Source organism: Brachycentrus maculatus, unplaced genomic scaffold, assembly GCF_059751285.1.
Source record: "Brachycentrus maculatus isolate JH-2025_06_01 unplaced genomic scaffold, ASM5975128v1 h1tg000240l, whole genome shotgun sequence".
Classification (NCBI taxonomy): domain Eukaryota; kingdom Metazoa; phylum Arthropoda; class Insecta; order Trichoptera; family Brachycentridae; genus Brachycentrus; species Brachycentrus maculatus.
Window position 1 is genome coordinate 60,001 of NW_028280991.1, and position 24,958 is coordinate 84,958.

The 24,958-nt window shown below is 31.6% G+C and overlaps 1 long non-coding RNA gene across 2 annotated transcripts in view; it reads right to left on the bottom strand.

Annotated features, from left to right (window-relative positions):
• Positions 1 to 24,958, bottom strand: part of LOC148306463 (uncharacterized) — a 784,100-nt gene that overhangs the window by 49,910 nt on the left and 709,232 nt on the right. For both annotated transcript variants that reach the window (XR_015837997.1, XR_015837996.1), the window contains exon 6: positions 2,212 to 2,345. This is a non-coding gene — a long non-coding RNA (uncharacterized LOC148306463). The remainder of the gene's footprint in view (positions 1 to 2,211; positions 2,346 to 24,958) is intronic.

Genomic DNA, 24,958 nt, shown 5'->3' on the forward strand with positions numbered 1-24,958 from the left:
TAGTTTCGGAAGCTATGCTTCCATCTTGAGGTCTAAATGTAAACTGACATTTTACATTTAGACCAGAGTCTAATAAAAAGGTTTAAATTTCTCCCTAGCATATAAATAAACTATATGTACACTTACACTACATAGATGTACAAATAAACTACATATATGTATATTTACAGTTTATATTTAACCCATATACCAGTAATAATAATAATTACTTTATCCGCCTCCGTAGTGTAATGGTCGGCACGCTAGGCTACCGTTCTGGAGGTCCCGGGCTCAATTCCCAGGGGGGGTCAAATAAATATAAGTGATTTTTTCACTGTAATATTTGTTCAATATTACCCTGGACTGGTACCTGAAGTGGAGGGTTGATCACCTTTCCTTCATGTGTAAACGATCAAGATAACACTGCGTTTATATGAAGCAGTGCCCTATGCACCATTGGGGCGCGGGTAAGGGTTTTATTATTATTATTCTTATTATTGAATACATTTCATTTTATCCTTAAACTTTAAAAACGATGAAAAATCAAGTTTTTTTAATTGAAAGGAGTGAGCGATATGTGATTCCTATAAATCCAGTATGAACGTATTTGGCCCCGGTTTATGTACCCAATTGAATCAAGTAAACAAAAGCTCTTTTATATGAAAAAAGGCAAATATAAGGCACTATGGTAAAACGCAACACTATGAGGGTTATTTCCTAAACATATTTGAATAATTTATAAGGCGAATGATAGCGGGAAAAGAAGCAGAGGAAGACCGAAAAAAACATGGCACGATCAGGTATGCCAAATACTTGAAAGTGGTCAGGTTAGGAGTCGTAACAACCGGCGGGTAGGGGAGGAGATGCATGAACGTGGAAGAGGCGAAGAATGTTTGCAAGGACAGAGTGGTGTGGCGCTCTATTCTCTCTGCCTACCCCTGCGGGGAAGCGGCGTGATGGTTTTTATTTGAATAAATATATAAATAAACGGTAACATACAACATTTTATTTTAAGAACCTTGAAGCTTTGGAGAAGGATTAATAATAAAAGGTTGGAGTAAAGGAATCAATATTTTTGATATCTTTGGTTTCCCTTTCGTATGAAGATGTTAAAATGTCTACAAGCGTTTTACCAGTCCGTCTTACCTAGCAATGTTATCACACTTTGTACCTAGGATTCCCAAATTATATTATATATATATATATATATATATATATATATATATATATATATATATATATATATATATATATATATATATATATATATATATATATTATATATATATATATATATATATAATAAATATATATATATATATATATATATATATATATATATATATATATATATATATATATATATATATATATATATATATGTATAATAATAAAACCCTTACCGCACCCCAATGGTGCATAGAGCACTGCTTCATATAAACGCAGTGTTATCTCGATCGATTACACATGAAGGAAAGGTGATCAGCCCTCCACTTCAGGTACCAGTCCAGTGTAATATTGAATAAATATTGGAGTAAAAAAATCACTTATATTCATTAAACCCCCCTGGGAATCGAACCCGGGACCTCCAGAACGGTAGGCGAGCATGCTGACCATTACACTACGGAGGCGGACATATATAAATATACATATATTATATGTATATAAACAACAGGCGGGAAAATCGGCGGGTGTGTATGAGGAGATGCATTTATATGGAAAAGGCGAAGAATGTTTGCAAAGAAAGAGTGGTATGGCGTTCAATTCTCTCCCCCGACCCCTGCGGGGAAGCGGCTTAATGGTTAGTTAGTAAGTTTGTACAACATTTTTAGTGAGTTCAAATACTTGTTCACAAATCTGGGTTTAACCACTTAGGAGTTATTTTCACATACCCAGACTTCCATATTCTTCTTCATCTTTGTTGAGATGTCAAAATATAAAAACAGCTCCTGAGTAAAAATAAGCCCATATTTGTGAAGATGTATTTGGACACACGTTAAATTTTGTGAATTTAAATAACTGGTCAATTTATAAGCTGCAAAAAAGTGAAAATCATTTTTCAGTAGTCAGCAGAAATTCTTCTCAAACCATTTTTCCAAAAGCTTTCTGTAAATTTTACAAATTTGTCAAATTTACGGAAAAAAAAATAAAAAAAAAATATATGAAAATAATACTTATGACAAATTTGACGTCATAATCTTAATAAAAGTATAAAGGTAAACATTCACTTACCGGGTGTTTTTTTTTCTTTCTATAATATTTCATAGATAGGGCCCACAGTTTGACATTCCCCGGAGTGCTGTGGTCCATCACACCTCTGGTGAAGAATCCACCTCGTCATCACATGACGGCGGCGCGGAACAGATCTATGGCGAAAGGAGAAAAAAACAATAAGAGAGTAAAAAAATTAACAACGTTAAAAAAGAACGGCAGTAAAATTCGAAACACGGAATTCCAAATAGGCACGTGGGCTAAACTACAACACTTTTTTCTAAACAGCCAGGCCATATATTAAAAAAAAACTAATTAATCTGAAATATTTTATAGTATCTACGTATCTAGGGGAAATTTGAGTAATTTCATTAATTGATTCGGCAGTCACTTTGTGGTAAAATCTATCCATTTTTAATTAATGTTTTACTTAGTAAATACCACTGTTTCTTAAAATCTAAATGATGCGGAATGCATCGAAATACGTGCCACAGTAGATTTTAAGAAATAGTGGTATTAACTAAGTAAAACATTCATTATAAATTGAGAGATTTGGGTAATTACAATATATGGAAGCAAAGAAATATCTCAACGACGCTCTATGTACAAATCTAGGTTCTTATTTTAAATCCTCATCTATATAATGGTAATTTCTATGGATTTGAAATTGTTTAAATTTTGTTCGAAGTTAGGTAGGTACACATCTAGGTACTTATTTGAATTCCTCATCTATGTTTTGATAATTTCTATGGATTTTTAAAAAATGTTCGAAGCTTGTATCGATGTTTTGTATATAGAGTAGAGTACACTTCCAGGTCCTTATTTTAATTCCTCATCTTTATTATGATAAATTCTATGCAATTTAATTTTTTAAAAATTGTTTTAAGTATAGTTATGGTAGGTAACAGATTTCCATCCCAAGAAATGGACGTTTTGACGGTGAGCGTAGCAAAAATAGTAAAACAAATGTATAAGGCGAATGAACAGTCTTTTTACATACGCATTTTAAATTGTATTTCAGCTCAAATAATGTAAACGGCGAATCATAATGTGAAAATGAGATAAGCATTATCGATAAAGTCAAGAAAGGTGGGTTGATAATGGTTTGGGATGGTGGTCTTACAGTATGGCTGTCTTGTAACCTACGTATTTTACTCATTCAATATTTCTATTCGAAATTGTAGTCAGATAGGGTACGAGTAAATACATAATATATATATATATATATATATATATATATATATATATATATATATATATATATATATATATATATATATATATATATATATATATATATATATATATATATATATATATATATATATATATATATATATATATATATATATATATATATATATATATATATACTTGTTTTAACATTATACTCATTGCACTCCGAAGTCGAGTATTGTCCTAACGGTTTTTCAGAATGTTTTATTTTTCGTCCAATATAGATATACTGTTATGCTTGTATTTTTAAAGTTATCAGCGAATTATATGATTAAAGATATATTATGTAGATATGATTTTATTATTAACTATTTTTTACTAAGTGACTTGCATTCTCAAAGTAAAAATAAGAATGGTTAAAATTGAATATAAAAAAGTAATTATTTCATAACTATTATTATTTATTTACATTCCTATATCTATGCACACATTTATTACTAGTCCTAAGTATAATAGACTTTGCAGTAAAATATCAATCTTTTTCTTCTTTTTTTACTAGGTCCTAACGATCTGTTTGTCCTCCGCTTGTCGCTCTTAGGGTGTTGACTCCCAGCTGTCTTTCCACCTTTTTGGTGGAAAATATCAGTGAAAGTTGAAATTATAAAATTATGAAAATGGCGCCATACAAAATATGAAAAATAATAATTATTATTATCAAACCTATGTAAGTCTATACACAGGGGAACTGAATTAATCCGATTGTGCATCGTATTATGTAATTAATAATTTATATTGAATTGTTGGTCAATTAGTCGATGTGATACGTACATAAGCAGTTTAAAGTTTAATTTATTGTTTTATCCTCATATGCAAGTGGAGTATTTACGATAATGGCGTAAAATCTAATAAATTATCCAAAATTATTATTCTTTTTATCCGTCTTATTCCTCATCACTGAAAGTTATGACCCTTGTCGAAGCAATGACACTTCTCCACTTATCCCTTGACTGCGCTGCACGTAGCGCTCCAACCACCGAGGTACCTGCTGCTGCTTTAACTTGATTGGTCCATCGTGTGGAGGATCTTGCTGTCCCTCTCTTCCCCTTCAAGATTACTGATCACAACCAGTCTTTCCAGGATATCCTCATTGCCACGCGCAACGTGTCCAAAGAACTGAAGAATCCGTCGTGAACAGACATTTTCCAGGATCAAACTATCCAAGTGTAATTCCTGACGAATGGACTCGTTGGCGCGTCTAGTTACAGGCAGACGCTAATAAATCTGCGGAATCTGGAGAGTAATGAGACTCTACTTACTATTTTTTTCAAATTGCGTATTACTTGTTAATTTTACGATAAAGAATTTCCCACGACCAAAAACTAAAATTAACTAAACTAACCAACATGCCGTTTCACTGTAGGGGCCATCCAATTGCAACTCCTATTTATTATTAATATTTTATTATAATTAAAGTTATTATTATTATTATATAAATTACAACTAGGGCACACGTTTCAAAATAAATTAACCCACAATCGCAAATCAAGCCGTAGCCTTTTATGACAAGTCTTGAAATTAGTCTCAAATATCCCAGAAAACTAATATGTCCATATCTAACATCCAATAACTCCACGGACCTTGATACGTCGACCTTAATTGCCACATTAGATCGAGCTGTTGCCGAGTATGATTGAGAAAAAAGCTCAGAGCATATGTAAACAGATTTGAGTGGTGTTCTGACCTCGCGAACACTGCAGCGGTATTCAAGGTTTCTAGTTTCTGCGACCAGGAGAATGCAGTTCTCGAGTGTTGACTCAGAGACTACTTTATTCACAGTCCTCAGCGCTAATCAACCTAACCCCTAGAGCCAACATAAGGCAATTATCGTAATTAGTGTGAATGAAAACATAATTTATGATTCGACGGAATTTATTAATTTTCTTCATGAAATAAATAAAAGTCTGTATTTTTATCATCAACATTTTTAATATTTCAAGTATGTATTAACTTTCACTTTTTTTTTTCACTGTAATATTTATTTAGTATTACCCTGGACTGGTACCTGAAGCGGAGGGCTGATCACCTTTCCTTCATGTGTAAACGATCAAGATAACACTGCGTTTATATGACGCAGTGCCCTATGCACCATTGGGGTGCGGATAAGGGTTTTATTATTTACACTACGGACCATTACACTACGGAGGCGGACAATTTATCTTTTATAATTAATACAAAGTTTGAAAAAATAATTAAGAACCTTAATAAAAAAGTTTGATTTTATTTTCGTGCTCATTTAGATGTATTTCAAAATGTCTTATTTATAATAATAAAAAAATTACAAAATGTTGGATGTCCAATCATCCTCGGTTAATTTTCTACGCGCGATTCCAAGAAACGTTATTAGAGAAATTGGTCCATTAACTGAAATGATATGACGTTTTGTTTTACGTTATTATTACATCTCCAATCTTCATGCATCATTTGTCAGTCGATTGGGTGTGTGGTGATAATGAGCATCAAAATATATGGGGCCAGTGCGTTTATAAGATCAGAAATTATCGTTTCCGTAGCGGAATTAGATACAAATTACCCGATCTGCGTACGACCTACTATGTGGCTTTATTAAAAAAAAACATGTTGCAATGACAGTAAAACCTCGATATAACGGATCTCTAATTAGCAAAATTCGGATATAACGGATAAATTTGATCAAATTTAATTTTATATTATTTCGAGAAATAAAAATACTTTGTGTTTTGATCCACTCAGATTTTTATTAACCAACTAGTTTCGGCAATAACCTGTTGCCCTCTTCGGGCAACAGGTTGTTGCCGAAACTAGTAAAAATGTGAGTGGATCAAAACACAAAGTATTTTTATTTCTCGAAATAATATAACAATATGATCCACAAAGTTAATGCTTTCAATATTCAAAACAATATATATTTTTTTTAAACGTCCTGTTAACCCTTACTGGTCTAATGTCGAATCTCATTCGACATCGATTTTTTACTCTTAGGTCCTATGTCGGATGTTATTCGTCATTTTTTTCATCATTAGTATTATTTATTTCAATTCCAAGCTTACATTGTCACTCGTATCTATTACAACAGTTTGTGGAGCAGCGGACAAAATATTTTTTTCCAATTGGAATGTAACTGTCTACTTAGATTTTTTTTTAAATTTTGGGGGAACGGAAAGGGTTAATATTCCGCCTCCGTAATGTAATAGTCAGCACTCTTGGCTACCGTGCTGGAGATCCCGGGTTCGGTTGTCAGGGGGGAAGGTGAAATAAATATAAGTGATTTTTCACTCTAATATTTTTCAATATTACCTGCATTATTTTTTACTGAACCTGATTTATAATTGTCGAATGTTTATTTGTAGCTTAACGAGCAAAGACGATTTAACTAGGTCCATGAATAGTGCGTACCCTGTTACGTATTTCTTGAATTTTATGGCTTTAATTGATTTGATATGACGAAGATTCGATAGGCAAGGGTTAATCTGATTTTTTTAAAACTAAAATTACTTCGCGTTTAGCTCAGTCATCGTCTGATAGATTTTAAACTAGAGTCCAATATTAATCGTCGGTTAATAAAGACATATAGGTACCCACTAAAACATCAATCTTTCCGTATATGGCAGACAGACGAGTAAAATAGATTTGAATTTGTTTTTCACTTACTGTTACACACATTAGGTTGGAATATTATAAAATGTATTAAAAATAAATATCAAGCCACTTATTGATCTTTTTACTGTGCAACAGATGTTTTTAGGTAAAACCTGAATGTTTTTTCTTCATTTGAAAAATATTTAGTATTTTAAAAAAATAATTAAACAATACCTTTCATTCATAATGCAAAAACAACACTTTCTGCCCTGTAGCTGGTAAATATTAAGTTAAAAATATGTTGTTTTTGCTGGGATATAGTACATTGTCTGGGCATTCCGAAAACATGCATAACTGAAAAATTACGATTTTTGATATATGACGTTGTTGAAAGGAGTGAGCGATATGTTAAATTTTGTATGATAATGGTATTACACAAAGTGAACGATGAATGATAAGGAGAGTGTTATAATGAAATACATTTGGATGTAAACAAAGATAAGAGTAACATCAACGATTTTTTTTATTTTCTAGGTAATCTGAGCATTTTCGATATTATTTAGGAGGAAACGTCGAGGTATGCATGAATAGGCCATAGGCGACCATCCTAGCCAATTCTCAAACAAAGCTACTTTAAAATGGAATGAAAATATTTTTTATCAGCTTTATACGAATTAATTTAATTTGATATTTTATGAGATATTTTTTTCTATATGAAAACATAACTGGGCGTAACCCGTTTCAAGACATTCAGTAATATTATTTAAATTTTGTTTATGGCGTTTAAAAAATAAAAACATAATAATACACAAATATGCATATTTAAACCTACATTAAATTATAGTATATAACACATAGCAAACCCATATAGTTTACATACTGTGCAGATATTGAGCCAAGAAAGAAGCCACTATCGTGTATATGTGACGAAATAAATAAGTACCGTAAAGTGGGTATACTTTGCACCATGGGTGATACTTTGCACCACCTTCTGTAAAGAAATTGTGGAGCTGGTCATCTCTGATACATGTCATTTTTCATTCTTTTTTCTATTGTTTCTGATAGATGGCACTTCAATCTACTTTTTAGTTTAAAGAAGTAACATTCGGTCGCTATTGCTTCAATGCGTATTTCCTGTCCGAACGTAAAGAAAGTTTTCTGTCTGAAAATTGTGTCCCAAAAAATCGAATGTAATCAGTATACTGAAACAAGTTACAACAAGTGAGTGGTCTCTAAATCGTAGGTAGGTAGGCCCTGCTTTTCTCAAATGTTGTATTTTTTGGTTACGTTGTCAAGTTTATGTAAAAATTATATTTTTTTAAGAACTTACTTGTATTGACTACATTTGGGGTAACATTGCACCTGGTGCAAAGTATCCACAAAGGGCCATAGTTAATCAATTTGATCAAAAGTCTTAAAACGGCTAATACAACTTGACATTTTTGCTAAATATCTATAGGTTTAGTGTACTTACTTAATTCCTGATGGTATATTTTTTTCAAAAATGTCAAGAACACACAAGCAGCGGCCTTATGCCAGACGATACTGCGATTTTACACCGAAGAGAGTGGAGCAGTGTTTGGAGGCTATTCGAAATGGTACTATCAGTCAAAGAAAGGCTGAAAAAATTTTCTAAATCCCCAGAAGGATGATTAACTATAAACTCAAAGGTCAGCACACAAAACCTGTGGGAAAACCTCCGATATGTGACAAGGGCGAAGAGCAATCTTTCGTAAACTGCATAGTAGACATAAGTGAGTACGATTTCCCAGTGAGTGTTTTTAACATTCGCTACATTCTAATAGCCTATTTAGATAGATTTGGCAGAAGAGTACGAATATTAAAGGACATCGTACCAGGCTCTGAATGGATAACATCATTTTTGTAAAGACATAAAACCTTGACTGTTGCTAAAACTAGTCAGTTGCTTAATCGGTTGCCATTAAAAGCGTATGACGATGACGTGCGCCAGAGTTTTCAACAGTTTTTGGAAGAAAACAGATTCAACCCAAAGAATTCAGTCTTAAAACGCAGGAAAACGGTACCGATAGAACCAGGTAAGAGCATTGCTCACGATCCAAATGTCGAAATGAACGTTGACGAGACACAAATGCCACCTGAATCAACTACATCAATGATCCCACCTTCCGCATTGAAACTTCCAGCATATCTAGCATTAACTGATTCATTAACTGTTCACACGGAATCTTTGAGGAAGAGGGAGAAGAACAAAAACGATGACTGAAACCAGTTATCGTATTTGTTCCTCAGTGTCATTAGGACCAGTAAAAAAGAAGGTGGGAGAATAAGTCGTATTTCATTATGAAGGATAAAATTTTCCGGGACAGATTTTAGAAATAAAGAATAACAGAGTTGTTAAATCCATGCAGGAGAGTCTCAAATCGTATAAGTGGCCGATGAAGGATGACTTTCTTCAATATTCTTGGAAGGATGTAGTGGGTTCCATAAAAGAACCGAAAATGCAATCCAAAAGAGGTTTCTTTACCGTCCCGGAACTTGACCATATTTAGACCTAATTTAATTTTAATTCCTATTATCTATGTAGAACGATATGTTTTAATATCCACCTTTTATTTTATATAATTTTAAACCTTCAGTATTAGAAAAAAAAACATTTTTGTTAGATTTTTTAATATTTAAAAAAAAAATTCTATCAAGTGTCTTATTTTTCCATAATTATACAATAATATAATCTGCATTTAGTGAACTGTGAGCCAAAACCCTTCACGAAGTGCAATGAAACTTGTAGTATAGCCTTTACTTTGCATAAATTTGGATTCTAGTACGAAAAGTGTAGAGAAAATATCATGGTGCAAAGTTGTACTTTACCCCGGGATACTTTGCACCAAAACATAAATATTAAAAAAAAATATAGGCAAAATAGATAAAAATTTAAAAATGTGTCAGACATGTTACAGGTATATGTGTTATTACATTGCAATAGTTGAAACCTCAGAAAAAGTAAAAAACATGATCTGAATAGACAATTTTTTGAAAAAATGCAGTATTTTGGTGCAATGTATACCCACTTTACGGTATCTAAAGTTTATTGAATGTTTTCCGCAGATACTTTGTGGTATATTTAATAATATGTTTATAAAATTAATAGACTTTGTTTTCACCACTTTTTATTTATAAAAAGTGGTGAAAACAAAGTCTTTTAATTTTATAAAGTATCTAAAGAGTTAAAATGTTATTTCAGCCTCTCTCTCTCCTAATAAATATTACTATTCTAATAACTTTGAAATTAGGTGATATCGATTTGAATTTACGTAACTAGCATTACATTTCCTCGGCAAGGAAAAATTTCCTTTATGGTCATCGCCAAACGTTTCAATTACGGGCAGTTTTTGTGTGCCCTAATGGTCTCAAATGGAATTTTCACGGGAGTTTTTGCCGCCTGCCGGGATTGGAAAACGATTGGTGGACTAAGATATCCTTTGAAAAGGGAATAGATTAGGGCTGTTTCGTCTAACTCCTGGACCAAATCGATTTAGGTTCGGATACCGCGTTAATCAGGTTTCCTTCTGCCACTCAGACCAATACGGGAATAGCATCTTATTATCCGGAACGCGACCTCGTTTTCTACCGAGAAACCAATTCAGATAACTAACTATTATTGAAGCTACCCTCGCATCGCCTCAACCCTTTGCTACGCGGTTAGTATTTTAATTTTTATATATATTTTTTGACATCTCATCAAAGATGAAGAAGAATATGAAAGTCTGAGCATTTACGGGGCTGACGACCGTCATAGGCTGGTTTAAGTGATCACTTTACCAACGTCGCTCACTCCTTTCAAGAACATCATAAATAAAAAAAACTTGATTTTTCAGGAGAACGTTTTTAAAGTTTAAAAATATAATACAATTTGTTAAAAATAAATATCATTCCTTTTACTGAACTTTTTACTGTGCAACAGATCTTTTTAAGTAAAACCTGATGGTTTTTTCTCCATTTGAAAAATATTTAGTTTATTTAAAAAAATAATTAAACAATACCTTTTCTTCAAAATGCAAAAACAACACTTTCTGCCCTGGAGCGGGTAAATATTAAGTTAAAAATATGCCTCTTTTGCTGGGATATAGTAAATTTTCTGGGCATTCCGAAAACATGCACAACTGAAAATGGACGAATTTTGATTTATGACGTTTTTGAAAGGAGTGAGCGACGTGTAACATTCACCAATTCTACCACACTATTCAAATTCTTGGAAGTTCTATATATAAATGAACCAATTTAGAAACCTTTTTCTTGAATTACTAGAACTTCACTAGAGACAATTATTGGTGAGATGTAAATAAGCTTTTTATTAAACAGAAACTCTTATGTTAGTATGTGAGGTCCAAATCCTGAATTATAATCACACACATGAGAAACGCCAGAAAATACCATTTTCATTTTTATTATTTAAGCTTATAATTTGACCAGATAATTTATTTACAGCATAATACTTAATTTACATATAATTTATTTGCAAATAACTCCTGTAATTGGATATAATCCAGATTTTGTGAACAAGACACACTAAAAATTTTGTAAATTTTAATTTTTGTCCATCAAATCAAAATTATATTTATATAAGAGGCTGTTCATAAGTTTTTTTATTTAATTAACATTTGAATGTGTGAAATGGCGTCAAAACATCTGTTTATCAACAGTAAAAGATGTATTTTTTGTGTGTCACGAGAATTTTCCTGATAAATAAGGTAAAATTGTCATAAAACTGACGTTTCGACAGGGTCGAATGAGACAAATATCGTTTTTATTTTTTCTTTTCGTCTAATTTGAACAATAATACAATTTAATTTTTATATATTTGTAAAGAGACTCTAATTAATACATAACAAATGCACATGAAACCATTAAATAACCTCTGTATTTAAGGGGCTTGTCTGCAGTTAGGATAGTAAGATTAGGGAATGTAATATCGCTCACTCCTTTCAAGAACGTCCTAAATCAAATTTCAGTTGTGCATGTTTTCGGAATGGCCAGAAAATGTACTCGAATATCCCAGCAAAAGAGGCATATTTTTTACTTAATATTTACCCGCTACAGGGCAGAAAGTGTTGTTTTTGCATTTTGAAGAAAAGGTATTGTTTAATTATTTTTTTAAATATACTTAATATTTTTAAATGGAGAAAAAACCTTCAAGTTTTACCTGAAAAGATCTGTTGCACAGTAAAAAGTTCAGTAAGTGGCTTGATATTTATTTTTGATACATTGTATTATATTTTTAAACTTTAAAAACGTTGTCCTGAAAAATCAAGTTTTTTGATTTATGACGTTCTTGAAAGGAGTAAGCGATATGTGAAAAATTCATCACCCAGACGAATTGAAAACAAATATGTCTTGAATATGTGTTATTTATAAGTAAATATACTAAAAATGTTTTGGAAATAATTATTGAAGACTTTTTGGTAGTTTTCATTTTTCTGAGTTTATTGTATCAAGCGAGTTTTTCATTAACTGACAAAAAATGCAAAGAAAATAGTAGTATTTTTTATGATCCATCGCTGTCTCCTTTCACTGGTTATAAGCCAAGGTTTTAGTGCTGTTTCTACTCAAACATGTTAATTAAATTAAAACCTCTCCACAACATGTGACGTTTTTCATAAATTCTACGAGATTCTGAGAATCATTTTATATTCATAAATCATAATATAAACATAATGCTAAAAAACACAAACTCCTGCACAAAATTAAGAATCTTCTTATTATTTTTTTTATAAAGGTGAGAAATTTTTATAAATGCACAAATATTTAATTTTTCAAACTTTTTTTTATGAATTTAAACGGCTTATTAAAAAAAAAAGGTTTTAAACAGTGGGTTTGAATCCAAAAACCCTGACTCGGAGTCTGCGACACTAACCACGGGACCATAACCTGACCCTAGCTTTAATGCTTTGTTTTTCATTTATAATTAAAGTACCTACATATAAAGTTATATCATATCTTTAGAAGCTGTGATGTTTGAAAAATAAAATGTAAAAAAGTGAATAAATACTCAAACAAAAGGAAACAGTTTTCAAATTACTAATATAAAATATATATAATATTGAATTAAATGAATCAATTCAAATAAGTTAATTGACAATATATTTTTTATATATTAATAACTATCTAATATTAAATGTTAAAAAAATCAGTTGATAAATTAATTTAATTTAAATTCATTGTGTCAGAAAAATTATACAAAGTATGGTTTTCAACCCCTCGCTCGAGTAATGTAAATACAATAGATAAGGACGAAACCTTGTCACTGGTCGAATGAAATTAGTGTAAAAAACAATGAAGTTGTTGTTTTACTATACAAATAATGTTACACCTAAATTTTTTTTATTTTTTTTTATTTTGTTATTAAAATAATAATAAAATATTAATTACTTCAAAAAACCATTGATTTTTTAATCAGGAATTTACAAACTAGTTTTCAATAAAAAGCAGGTACCATTAAACAACCGTAATAAATTGAAATATCTTGGGAATATGAATGAATAAAATTCGAAAATTTTATAACTTTTCCATGTTGATTTAAAAAAATAAAATAAACATTGATTGGCGCATGTCGATCTGGAGATATTAATTTAAAAAAATAAACAAGTAAAGAAATAACCTTTTTGCTTGAGATTGAAGGCGCCAAATTGCAAAATTTCCTGTCAAAACACATGTCAACAAGATCGTAGAACAAGGGCCACCAGCGCATGCGCCGTTTGTTATTTCCGTCTCACCAGGAGGCGATACATTATTGACAAGGGACAGACATTGTTTACAGGGCAACATTATGTTTCGATGATGACTGTCATCTCGCTCATTTTGGCATTTTATCGATCGGAGGGAAGGAGACGCACGTAGGATTTCGAATACGATAGATCCCATAAAAAACAAATATGTTACCCAATAAGACACGACACGAACAACCAATTAGAAGAACGGATATGTGGGTTTACATAAATCTTTGACAAAATAGAGGTTTGTCTGATTCGTTGACATAATTTGACATTTAGGGAGTAGAATACTAATAAATTTATGGTTTATTTATCTCTTATTGACGTAGATCATTTGTGAGTGCATATGTGTTTCACTAACGATAATATGAATTTGACGAGACTTGTGAAATAAAGCATGCAAACTTAAATTAAGGAAAAAAATTAGATTGAAGAAAAAACAATTGAACGCTAATTTTTCTACCATCAGTACGGCTGTCCAAACTCAAAACACAGTAAGGGACATTTTTTTTAAAGCCCTTTTTTTTGCATTTTTGCACTAAGTAGATTCTACTTATTCCAAAAACGCAAAAAAAACGTACTACATAAAATATGTCCCTTACTGTGTTTTAAGTTTGGACAGCCGAGTAGTAGTAATTGATTGTATAAAATATTTTATTTTATACACGTTGTACACGCTACAGGTTGCTGTGGTTCAGTCTGGTAAAATGGAAAAGAAAGAGAACATTTAGCACAATTTCCTAATTTATTTCATTACACAGTGCTTGTGAAGTAGTAAAAATATGAAGATTCTATGAAACTACCGAGCGTTCGAAAAAAAATGTTATAATTTTTATTTATGCTCTTAAATTAATTTGATAAAATTTATTTTCAAGGCAAAAAACCAGATCGTAAGCTCTGGGATGTCCGAATTTCCATTTTCCTTCTTACAAACGATACATATTCTATCTGTGGAATAAGGCGATTTTTTTGTGCATAAATCGGTAATATTCGTAGCAAGATTTTGGACAATCGAACACTTACACACCCAAACACACACACATATTTTGATAATTAATTTTGATATATCTTATGATTATACATGATTTAAAATCCGTTTTGACGCTCGGTAAGCAATAAACAGAGCTTTGCTGAATCATGGGGCTTAAATTATAAAGCCTTCCTGACATCGTGGAGATGAAAAACAACTTTATAATGTATTATATATAAATATATATATAATAAATTATAAATATACATTATATATATATATATATATATATATATATATATATATATATATATATATATATATATATATATATATATATATATATATATACACACACACAAATAACAAACGGCAATGTACAATTTAATTTGTCTAATACTTTCGTAAATATCGAGTAATACTAATAAGTTCTTTTCACCTACCATTCTGTATGTTTGTTTGATGTGTTTCAGAGTTTTTGATCTTGTGGTTTTATGAATGATTTTGTGCAGTGTGTTACTGATTACCTAACCTAACGTTCTGTGTATTTGTATGATGTGAATGAGATTTTGATCTTGTGGTTCTGTGAATGCTTTCGTGCAGTGTGTTTGGTAATATGCATGTGGTGTAGTCGGTGTTTATATGGACGCAGATGTAAGGGAACTTATATGTTATTTCTTTTTTATCCATCAGACAATTAAAACATATCTTACCGGAAAATATGACAGATTAAACAAGAAAAAAATGACACATGTAAATAAAATAGATATCCTTTGAAATATTTATAGTTGCTGAGGCCTTTCGTAGACACCTGCGACTTTTTTCTAGAATATAAATTCACTTCTCCGTGTCAAATGATTTTACCATTCCGAGTCTCAGAGATTCCGAAAAGCGACAAGCCCCGAGTTATTTATGACCGCTAATTAATAAAATAAAACTTTATCTCGCACGTAAATATATTACAAAACTGGTAGCCAGGAGCCCGTGTATATATTCTAATAATTTAATAACTTGTTGGTTATTTAATCCAATTTGTTCGTGTCTAGATACTATCTTATCGTGAACCAAAGGCGCACGCAGTGTTCGGTTACATACATGTATAAAATGTATATTTTCAATTATATAATTATGTTTAAAAAAAATAGATCTATAATTTGGTAAATTTAGGTACAGGTAGATGGTGTCATGTATTTGGGAAGTACCTTTTTTAGGGATTGAAAGATTAAGTAAGATTTAGAAAGGATAATGAATGCTGGGAATAGAGTGAAGGGTACACAGCGCAGTTCAGCCTCTCTACTGTACCATATTTTGGCTCCGTACAGAATTTTACAAGGTAAAATAAACGTATGAACAAGAGAGAATCTATTGCATATAAATTATAACAGAAAATGCGTTTCAAGTGCTTTAAACTTACATTCATTGCTAATACAATACAACTAAATATAAAGAGCGAAATTATTTCTATGTTCTGCAGTGTTGCATAATCAAAAAATATCTTATAAAGGAAATTAGATAAAAAAATGACAGTAGCGTTTAGTTCAAATGCTCTACACAAACATTCTTTGGCCTTTTATATACAGGGTAGATATATATATATATATATATATATATATATATATATATATATATATATATATATATATATATATATATATATATATATATATATATATATATATATATATATATATATATATATATATATATATATATATACTCTTGTATATACTAGATCAATCAACAAAATATGGATAATAATGCATAGATATTATCACAAAGTGACCACTGAATCAATTAATGCCGTTAACAGTTTTAGTTAATTTTTTGTAAAGTTGCATTAAGTTTTACTTGGTAAATACCACTATATATTTTATTAGAAAAAGTGGTATTAACGAAGTGAAACTAAAATTTCAAATGTATAAATATTGCCACAAAGTGTATGCCAAATCAATTAATGCCTACTAACAGTTGTAGTTAATTTTTTACTTGGTAAATACCACTTGTCCGCCTCCGTAGTGTAATGGTCAGCACGCTCGGCTACCGTTCTGGAGGTCCCGGGTTCGATTCCCAAGGGGGGTTAAATAAATATAAGTGATTTTTTCACTGTAATATTTATTTAATATTACCCTGGACTGGTACCTGAAGCGGAAGGCTGATCACCTTTCCTTCATGTGTAAACGATCAAAATAACACTGCGTTTATATTACGCAGTGCCCTATGCACCATTGGGTGCGGATAAGGGTTTTATTTTTTATTTTATAAATACCACTACGTATTTAATTATAAAAAGTGGTATTAACGAAGTAAAACTTAAATTAAAATGGATAGATTACCACAATGCGACTGCCGAATCAATTCATATGAACATATATTTTTGTTTATATTTACTATACACTTTCTAAGGTAAGTATTTACTTTATTCAAGTTAATTGATTAAAAATTCATGTTTTATTAGAGGAAAGATTTTACGATCCGTCAATGGTGAAACTAACTCCGGTAGCCACTGCATGTTAAATGCCTCTGTCTTTACTTCACGACTCTCTGTTCAGGTTCGTTTTCCTTCTCATGTATATTGTTATAGGGGGAAGGGGTGAGGCGGCACTGAAGGGGGGGGGGGAGGACCTTCTGCGCTGCGTGAAAACCATAAAATATTATCAAAAATACCATTGGAATGCGTTTATCTTAAATTTAGGAGGTTTTTTTTCGAAGTCGAATGTTTATTTAATTTTTTAAAGCGACATGATGTAAATCACTCTTAGCATGACTGTCTTAATGGAAAATATGTTAATACTATTAAGAGAATACGTTTCGTTCATAAATAGCGATATTCCACAAATCATAATTTTTATTTGACTACTTAGTGTGTACCTACATAAACATATTACACACACACACACACATATATATATATATATATATATATATATATATATATATATATATATATATATATATATATATATACATATATTTATATATATATATATGTATTTATATATATTATATATATATAAATATAAATATATATATATATATATATATATATATATATATATATATATAAATATATATATATATATATATATATATGTATATATATATATACATATATATATATATATATATATATATATATATATATATATATATATATATATATATATATGTATATATAAACCATCTCAATGGTTTGGACATGCTGAACGTTTGAGTGAGGAAAGAACAGTTCAACAAATTTATGAGGTGAATGTAGCTGGAAAAATAAGCAGAGGAAGACCGAGGAAAACTCGGCACAATCAGGTATGTCAAATACTTGAAAGCGGTAGTGTCAGGAGTCGTCATAATCGTCAGGTATGTATGAGGAGATGCATGAATGTATAAGAGGCGAAGAATGTTTGCAAAGACAGAGTGGTGGGGCGTTCGATTCTCTCTGCCTACCCCTGCGGGGAAGCGGCGTGACGGTTAATTAGTTAGTTAGTATTTCTAGATTGTGCCCAGTGATGATATTTGACAAAAAGTTTTTTTGAGAGTTAAATCATGAAGTTAAGAATACGTTTAGTAAGGGTTGATATAAATACCAGTCGCGTCACATTTCACATTCCGCCCCACCTGAATCGGACGTAAGAATAATGAATGGTGTCGATGGCGTGTCGCGATACGACACCATACAAATCGAGCCATGGATACCTACTCTCCTGAGGAGATTCCTAACAGATTGTACCTTCTACCGGGTGAGCGTTTTAACATGGCAACATTTTAAGTGTGTCCAAATACTTGTTCACACACTCAAAATGTTGTAAATAAAGCCAGTGGTGCAGCCTCTTATATAAATAAAATTTTTCATTTGATAAAAATTAAAATGTACAACATTTTTAGTGTGTCCAAATACTTGTTCACAAAATCTGGATTATCACCACTTACAAGAGTTATGTTGTAAATAAATTATCTGGTCAAATAAAAGCTAAAATAATAAAAAAGAAAATAATATTTTCTGGCGTTTCTCATGTATGTGATTATAATCCAGGATTCGGAACTCACATACTAATAAAAGAGTTTCTGCTAAATAAAAAGCTTCTTTTCATCTCACCAATGTCTCTAGTGAAGTTCTAGTGATTCAAGAACAAGCTTTCTCAATTGGTTCATATACATAGAACTTTCAAGAATTTGAGTAGTGTGGTTGTCGACAATGGGTAGAATTGGTGAATGTTATATTAATGTATAGTGATCACTTAAACCAGCCTATGACGGTCGTCAGCCCCGTAAATGCCCAGACTTCAATACATCTTTGATAAATTGTTAAAAAATAATATCTTAACATGGTGACCACAAAGTAGGAGGTAATCACAACAGAAAAGAGATATTTGAAAACTGAAGAATATGAATTCTGGGCATTTACAGAGCTTACGACCTATCATTGGCTTATTTTAGTAATTACTTTAACACTGTGTAACATTCATAATCCTAACCATGGTTTACAACCACACTACTCAAATTTCGGAAGTTACACTTGAGTTTAAGTTTTTATTAGCAGAAATCTTCGTGATATTTTTTTTGTTATTAAATGTAGTTACAATTTTTAATATAATTTTGTACAATTTCCATACATTTATACATATCGTAGTCGTACAGGAGAAAGTGACCAACTACCAAAACGTAAAATGTTCAGGAGGGCCATTCAAGTCACTTTTGCTCGGCAAGAAAATAAACATCAATGCAGTTAGTCATTTTTAACTAGTCAATATATTATACTTCCAAGTTTAAAATCCTTTGGGATTTTTTCAGGGCAATATTAAGCTTGTAAGATATCAAATAGTCAATGATCACGTTTTTGTAAAACAATGCACTTGGTCACTTTCTGCTGTATGACTACGATATGACAAACTTATAATTTTAGTTTCGCTGTGCCTCTCTAAAAAAGAGACTGAGCTCTTGTGCTTGGAGAGGGACTTACACTCAAGGTTTATGATGTACGGATATGTATGTAAGTAATACATATAATTTAGGAGACCTCTCGAATTGAATGCAGTCAAAATACGACTTCTCAGACGAGTATATGATTGATGTTCGAATGGTGATATAAGGAAAGGATGTAAGGCTAAGATAAGCATTATACATCAAATTAAGAAGAGCGTGTTGCGATACTTTGGGTATGGGAATCGAATGAGTGAAGAAAGAACAGTTAAACAAATTTATGTGGTGTTCTATTCTCTTTGCCTACCCCTGCGGAAAAGTTGGTAAACTGTTGGTAAGTAATTTCTTTTTAAGTGTGTTTCAAAAATAAGAAATAAAACATGCAGAAAAATATTTAATTTTAGGTCAGGTTTTTTATTTATTTATTTAAGGGTTTCGAATTAGATATTTTTAATAGATTTAAGTTTTGTACGGACATTTCTTGGTGGAACTGCATTTTATAGAATAAAATGATAACTATGTAATTTTTTCCACATCTCTGGTCATCACATAGACATCACCTGTCTGATGATGTCGGTTACGACGAAACCCTGTTGCTGGTCAAATAAAATTCACGTGGAAAAAAATTACAAAGTTGTTATTTTATTAGATACATATTTTTAAGTTGTCCGCCTCCGTAGTGTAATGGTCGGCACACTCGGCTACCGTTCTGGAGGTCCCAGGTTCAATTCCCAGGGGGGTCAAATAAATACAAGTGATTTTTTCAATCTAATATTTATTCCATATTACCCTGGACTGGTACCTGAAGCGGAGGGCTGATCACCTTTCCTTCATGGGTTAACGTTCAAGATAACACTACGTTTATATGATGCAGTGCCCTATGCATCATTGGGGTGCGGATAAAGGTTTGAAAATGATTTTTTTCTAAAGTTTACTAAACAATGCCTATTATTTTTGTGGCATCGTTACAAGCTATGCTATATTTACTACAGGTAAGTAAGTAAGTTTATGGTCCAACTGAGCAGGATTCCGGCCCGGTGGCGGTGGTAGTGTGTGGATTAGTATGGAATTTGTTTTTCCGGATCCCCGCCATATTATGGTAACTTTAAAAATGAGAATTCGCAGTGCCTACGTTGAAAAAAATCGGTAAAATTTAGTGTCATATTAACTAACCAACTATAAATTTATGTTAATTACTAAAATGGATATGCGAAAAAAAGAACAAAAATATGTACCTACCTACCTACATATCCTATTGGCGTGTGTTAATTTTTTTTATTTCGTTTTTTTATTTTTCTCAAAACAATCTTTATAGACTCACCGATATGAATATTTAAAATTAATTAACCATCAAGTCGCTTCCTCGCAGAGTTAGGCAGAGAGAATAGAACGTCACACCATCTTGTTTCCATTTTTTATCGCTACTTTCATGAATAAATAGATAAAAAATAAATAAATTAAACACCAATTTTTGAGTGGCATCACAAAAAGTGAACGGTGAATGATATAGAGAGTGTTTGTTACATTACCATACCACAATGTTGATAATGCTTTGAAATGCTTAGTGAAAAAAACTGCTTACATAGTTGTTATTTTATTCTATAAAATGCAGTTCTAACAAGAAATGTCAGTACAAAACTTTAATCTTATACAAGTGTATTATTATAATATTTCAATATTTTTTATTCACAAACGACTAAAATAAGGACTAGGGAGTGATATTAAGAGTTATAGTACGTAAAGGGTTATCCGCTTTAAATTAGATAGTCTAAAATCTCTCTCGAAGAAACCGAACACCTCCCCAGCGGGAGGTGAGATCAATAAATTTAATACTTGTTAATAAGGTCCCAAACATAACACCTCAAACTGTGCAGTCAAAGCAAAAAGTTTAATAATACACATGGTTCCAATGACCCTCGAAAAAAACAGTCCGATCCTTTTTTAATTGGTGGCTCCGTTTTATCAAACAACCAAAAACTATATTTAAAAACATTTCTGATTTCATTAAAAAGGGATGTTCGTTTACTTGCACTCAAATTTGGTGGAAATTATGAAAATATCTCTTTTTATGAATGCCATTTTAAATATTTCAAATATTTTGTCGGTGGAAATTAATACTTTTCATGCTCCCCTACGTTTGTAGACGATTTATGTTTGGGTCGAATGATCGAAAGTCCGTTTACTTTCGAGGCTTCGAGGAGAAAATGATTTTCGTCAAAGCTCCTTGAATTTATCAGGCATATAATTAAGTCGCTCTTTTTTGTACATGTTTTAAATTTGTTAATTATTTGTATACACTTGGGAATGAAGAATTTATAACCAATTTATTTGTGACATTTTATATTAATAAAGAATGTTCAGACGACATCGGAAGTTGCTATCACGTTTATATTTATTTTTCCGTCTTCATACTTAAATTAATTTATTGCTAGATTTATTGATGCAAGCCATGGGGTTGATATTCAATAAATTGTAACTCTTATCCGATTACAAATAAATAGAAATATGTTTCAGTAATCAACTTTTATCACGTTTTAGGGTTAAATGTAATTTTGTATCTTTGTTTTCAAGTTTAAAAAATAATAAAAATAATGCTAGAAATTTATTTAACTTTATTAAATAGGTAACGTGGCATAGTTGGGTAGATTTTTGTCTACGAAACTGGCATCGCAGGTTCGATTCCCGCTTCTTCTTCTTCTTCCTGGCTACATCCTAACTTATCGTCTTTGTAGACTGCTAGGATCAGCTCTCCTCGTCCTCAGATTGTAGGTCCTTCTGTCATGGACAACGTCACCTAGGCCATGCCTTCGAATTATATTATCTTTCTGCAGCATCCATGAATTTTTTGATCTTCCTCAAGATATCTTTCTTCGATTCCCGCTAATTGCATAATTAATAAAAGAAAGATTTGTTTTCATATGGTTTGTGTATTTGTGATGTATTTTTCACAACTCTCTAAAGGTAGAAGCTTTGTGGGTAATTTTTTAAACTCAATTAGTATTCTTTACCTTCGTTGCCTTAATTGACCACCAAATGTAATTGTCCATGGATTAAATGGTGAATGTTGCACGTGTGTAAAATGATCAATTAACCAGCCTGTGACATGTCCCTTGTGCCCAGGTGCCCTGTAAATACCCAGACTTCCATGTTTTTCGTGTATGTTAAGATTTAAAAAAAGTAATGCTTTTGAAAAATATTTATTATTAAATATATTGATTAAAAGTTTCATGAATGAATGATTGAATAATTTGCGTGTGTAAAGTCAACTTTAGTCCCCTCAATGACTGATGTTTATACTAGTTTGTCTCAAAGCGAGTATAAAAATGATGTTGGGATGTCAGAAAATATATAAATTACCTCTAAATGGAGAAAACAAGTGATTATTTTATCAGTGATCCAGAGACTGACAATGTGATAGGTCCAGCTTGCGGAATTCCAGGGGCTATGATATAAGCACTTTTAATCTGAGGACAAGGAGAGCTGACTCCAACAGTCTGCTAAGACGATAAGTTGAGTTGGAGCCACGAAGAAGAAGAAAAAATAGAGAAAAAATAGTATTTTGACACACTCAAAATGTTGTAAATATAATCCTTTTAAAAACAATGTTATTTAAGTATAAAATTACTGGGTTACTGTTTCTAGACGTTTCTAATCTCATACATATTAATCTGTTGAATTTATCAATGACTAAGAGTCGTATTAGGCAGGAAAAACCAGTTGTTTTGGTTCTTTATGTAAACACGACCAAACAATGGCTGTAAATAAGAATTCATTCATAAGTTCAAGCACCTCCATACGAGAAACGGTAGCAGCATTCTTAGATCCGATAATGTGGGACAGTGGCGTTTTGCGGCCGCTCGGTGTCGTCCTCGGGCGCTGGGTGTCGGGGGCCCGGGCTCGCATCCGGGACACCCGACGGGACCACACGCGCGAGGGGCGCGGCTGCGGGGGGCGCCGGCATCGCAAGTTGAGAGCCGCAGGGGGCGACTACTGCGCCGATGCTGCTTTGGCAGACGTTAGTCCGGGTCAACAGTTGTAACCTACTAACTAACCATTGCGCCGCTCATACATAGGGGTAGGTAGAGAAAATAGAACGCCACACCACTCTGTCTTTATAAACATGCATTTCTTCATACATATCTCTTAATTAGTATCAGGCTTGTATTTCGTCTTAGTCCTCAATACTGACGGTTGTGACCCTTGTCGAAGCAATGACTTTTATCCAGTTATCACTTGACTGCGCTGCACGTAGCGCTCTAACCGCCTAGGTGCCTGATGCCTTAACTTGATCGGTCCATCGTGTGGGATCCTTCTCTTCGTCTCTTCCCCTCCAGGATACCATTCACAACCAGTCGTTCCAGGCTATCCTCATTTCCATGCGCAACGTGTTCGAAGAACTGAAGAATCCGTCGTGTACAGACATTGGCCAGAGTTAACCAACCAAGTGTAATTCCTGACGATGGACTCGTTGGCGCGTCTAGTTACAGGCAGTTGCTAGTAAATCAATGGACCTCATTACTCTACTAACTCTTTTTTTTCAAATATGCATATTACTTAATAATTTTACCATAAAGAATTTCCCACTACCAAAAACTAAAATTAACTAAAATAACCAACACGCTTCACTGTAGGGGTAGGCAGAGAGAATAGAACGCCCCACAACTCTGTTTTTGCAAGCAAACTTAGCCTCTTCAAGATTCATGCAGTTCCTCATACATACCTAACGATTATTCTGACTCGATATTATATATTCAAAATCAAAGTAAAACATTTTTTTTGAAAATAAATATCTAAATTTGATGTAGTTAATAACGACAGTACAGGTAATTTAAAAAAGAATACAGAGATGGTCCTTTCTTAAAAATGATAAATGTTGTCCGATGAAATTTTTGGGTGTTGCACTATTCACAACATATTTATTCTATAGTTTCGTACAACAAATATTAAGTACTGTATAAGGATTTCAGTCAATAATGTGATTTCAAAACACTTGATATCAATATATATATATATATATATATATATATATATATATATATATATATATATATATATATATATATATATATATATATATATATATATATATATATATATATATATATATAAATATGTATATATATATATATACATATATATATATATATATATATATATATATATATATATATATATATATATATATATTTATATATATATAAATATGTATATAAATATGTATATATATATTTATATATATATATATATATATAAAGGGTCCGCCAAATAACTTTTTTTTTTTGAAAATGCTATAAAAAAAAAACTACTGAATATTTTCTCAAATTTCTTTTTTTATTTATAAGTACAA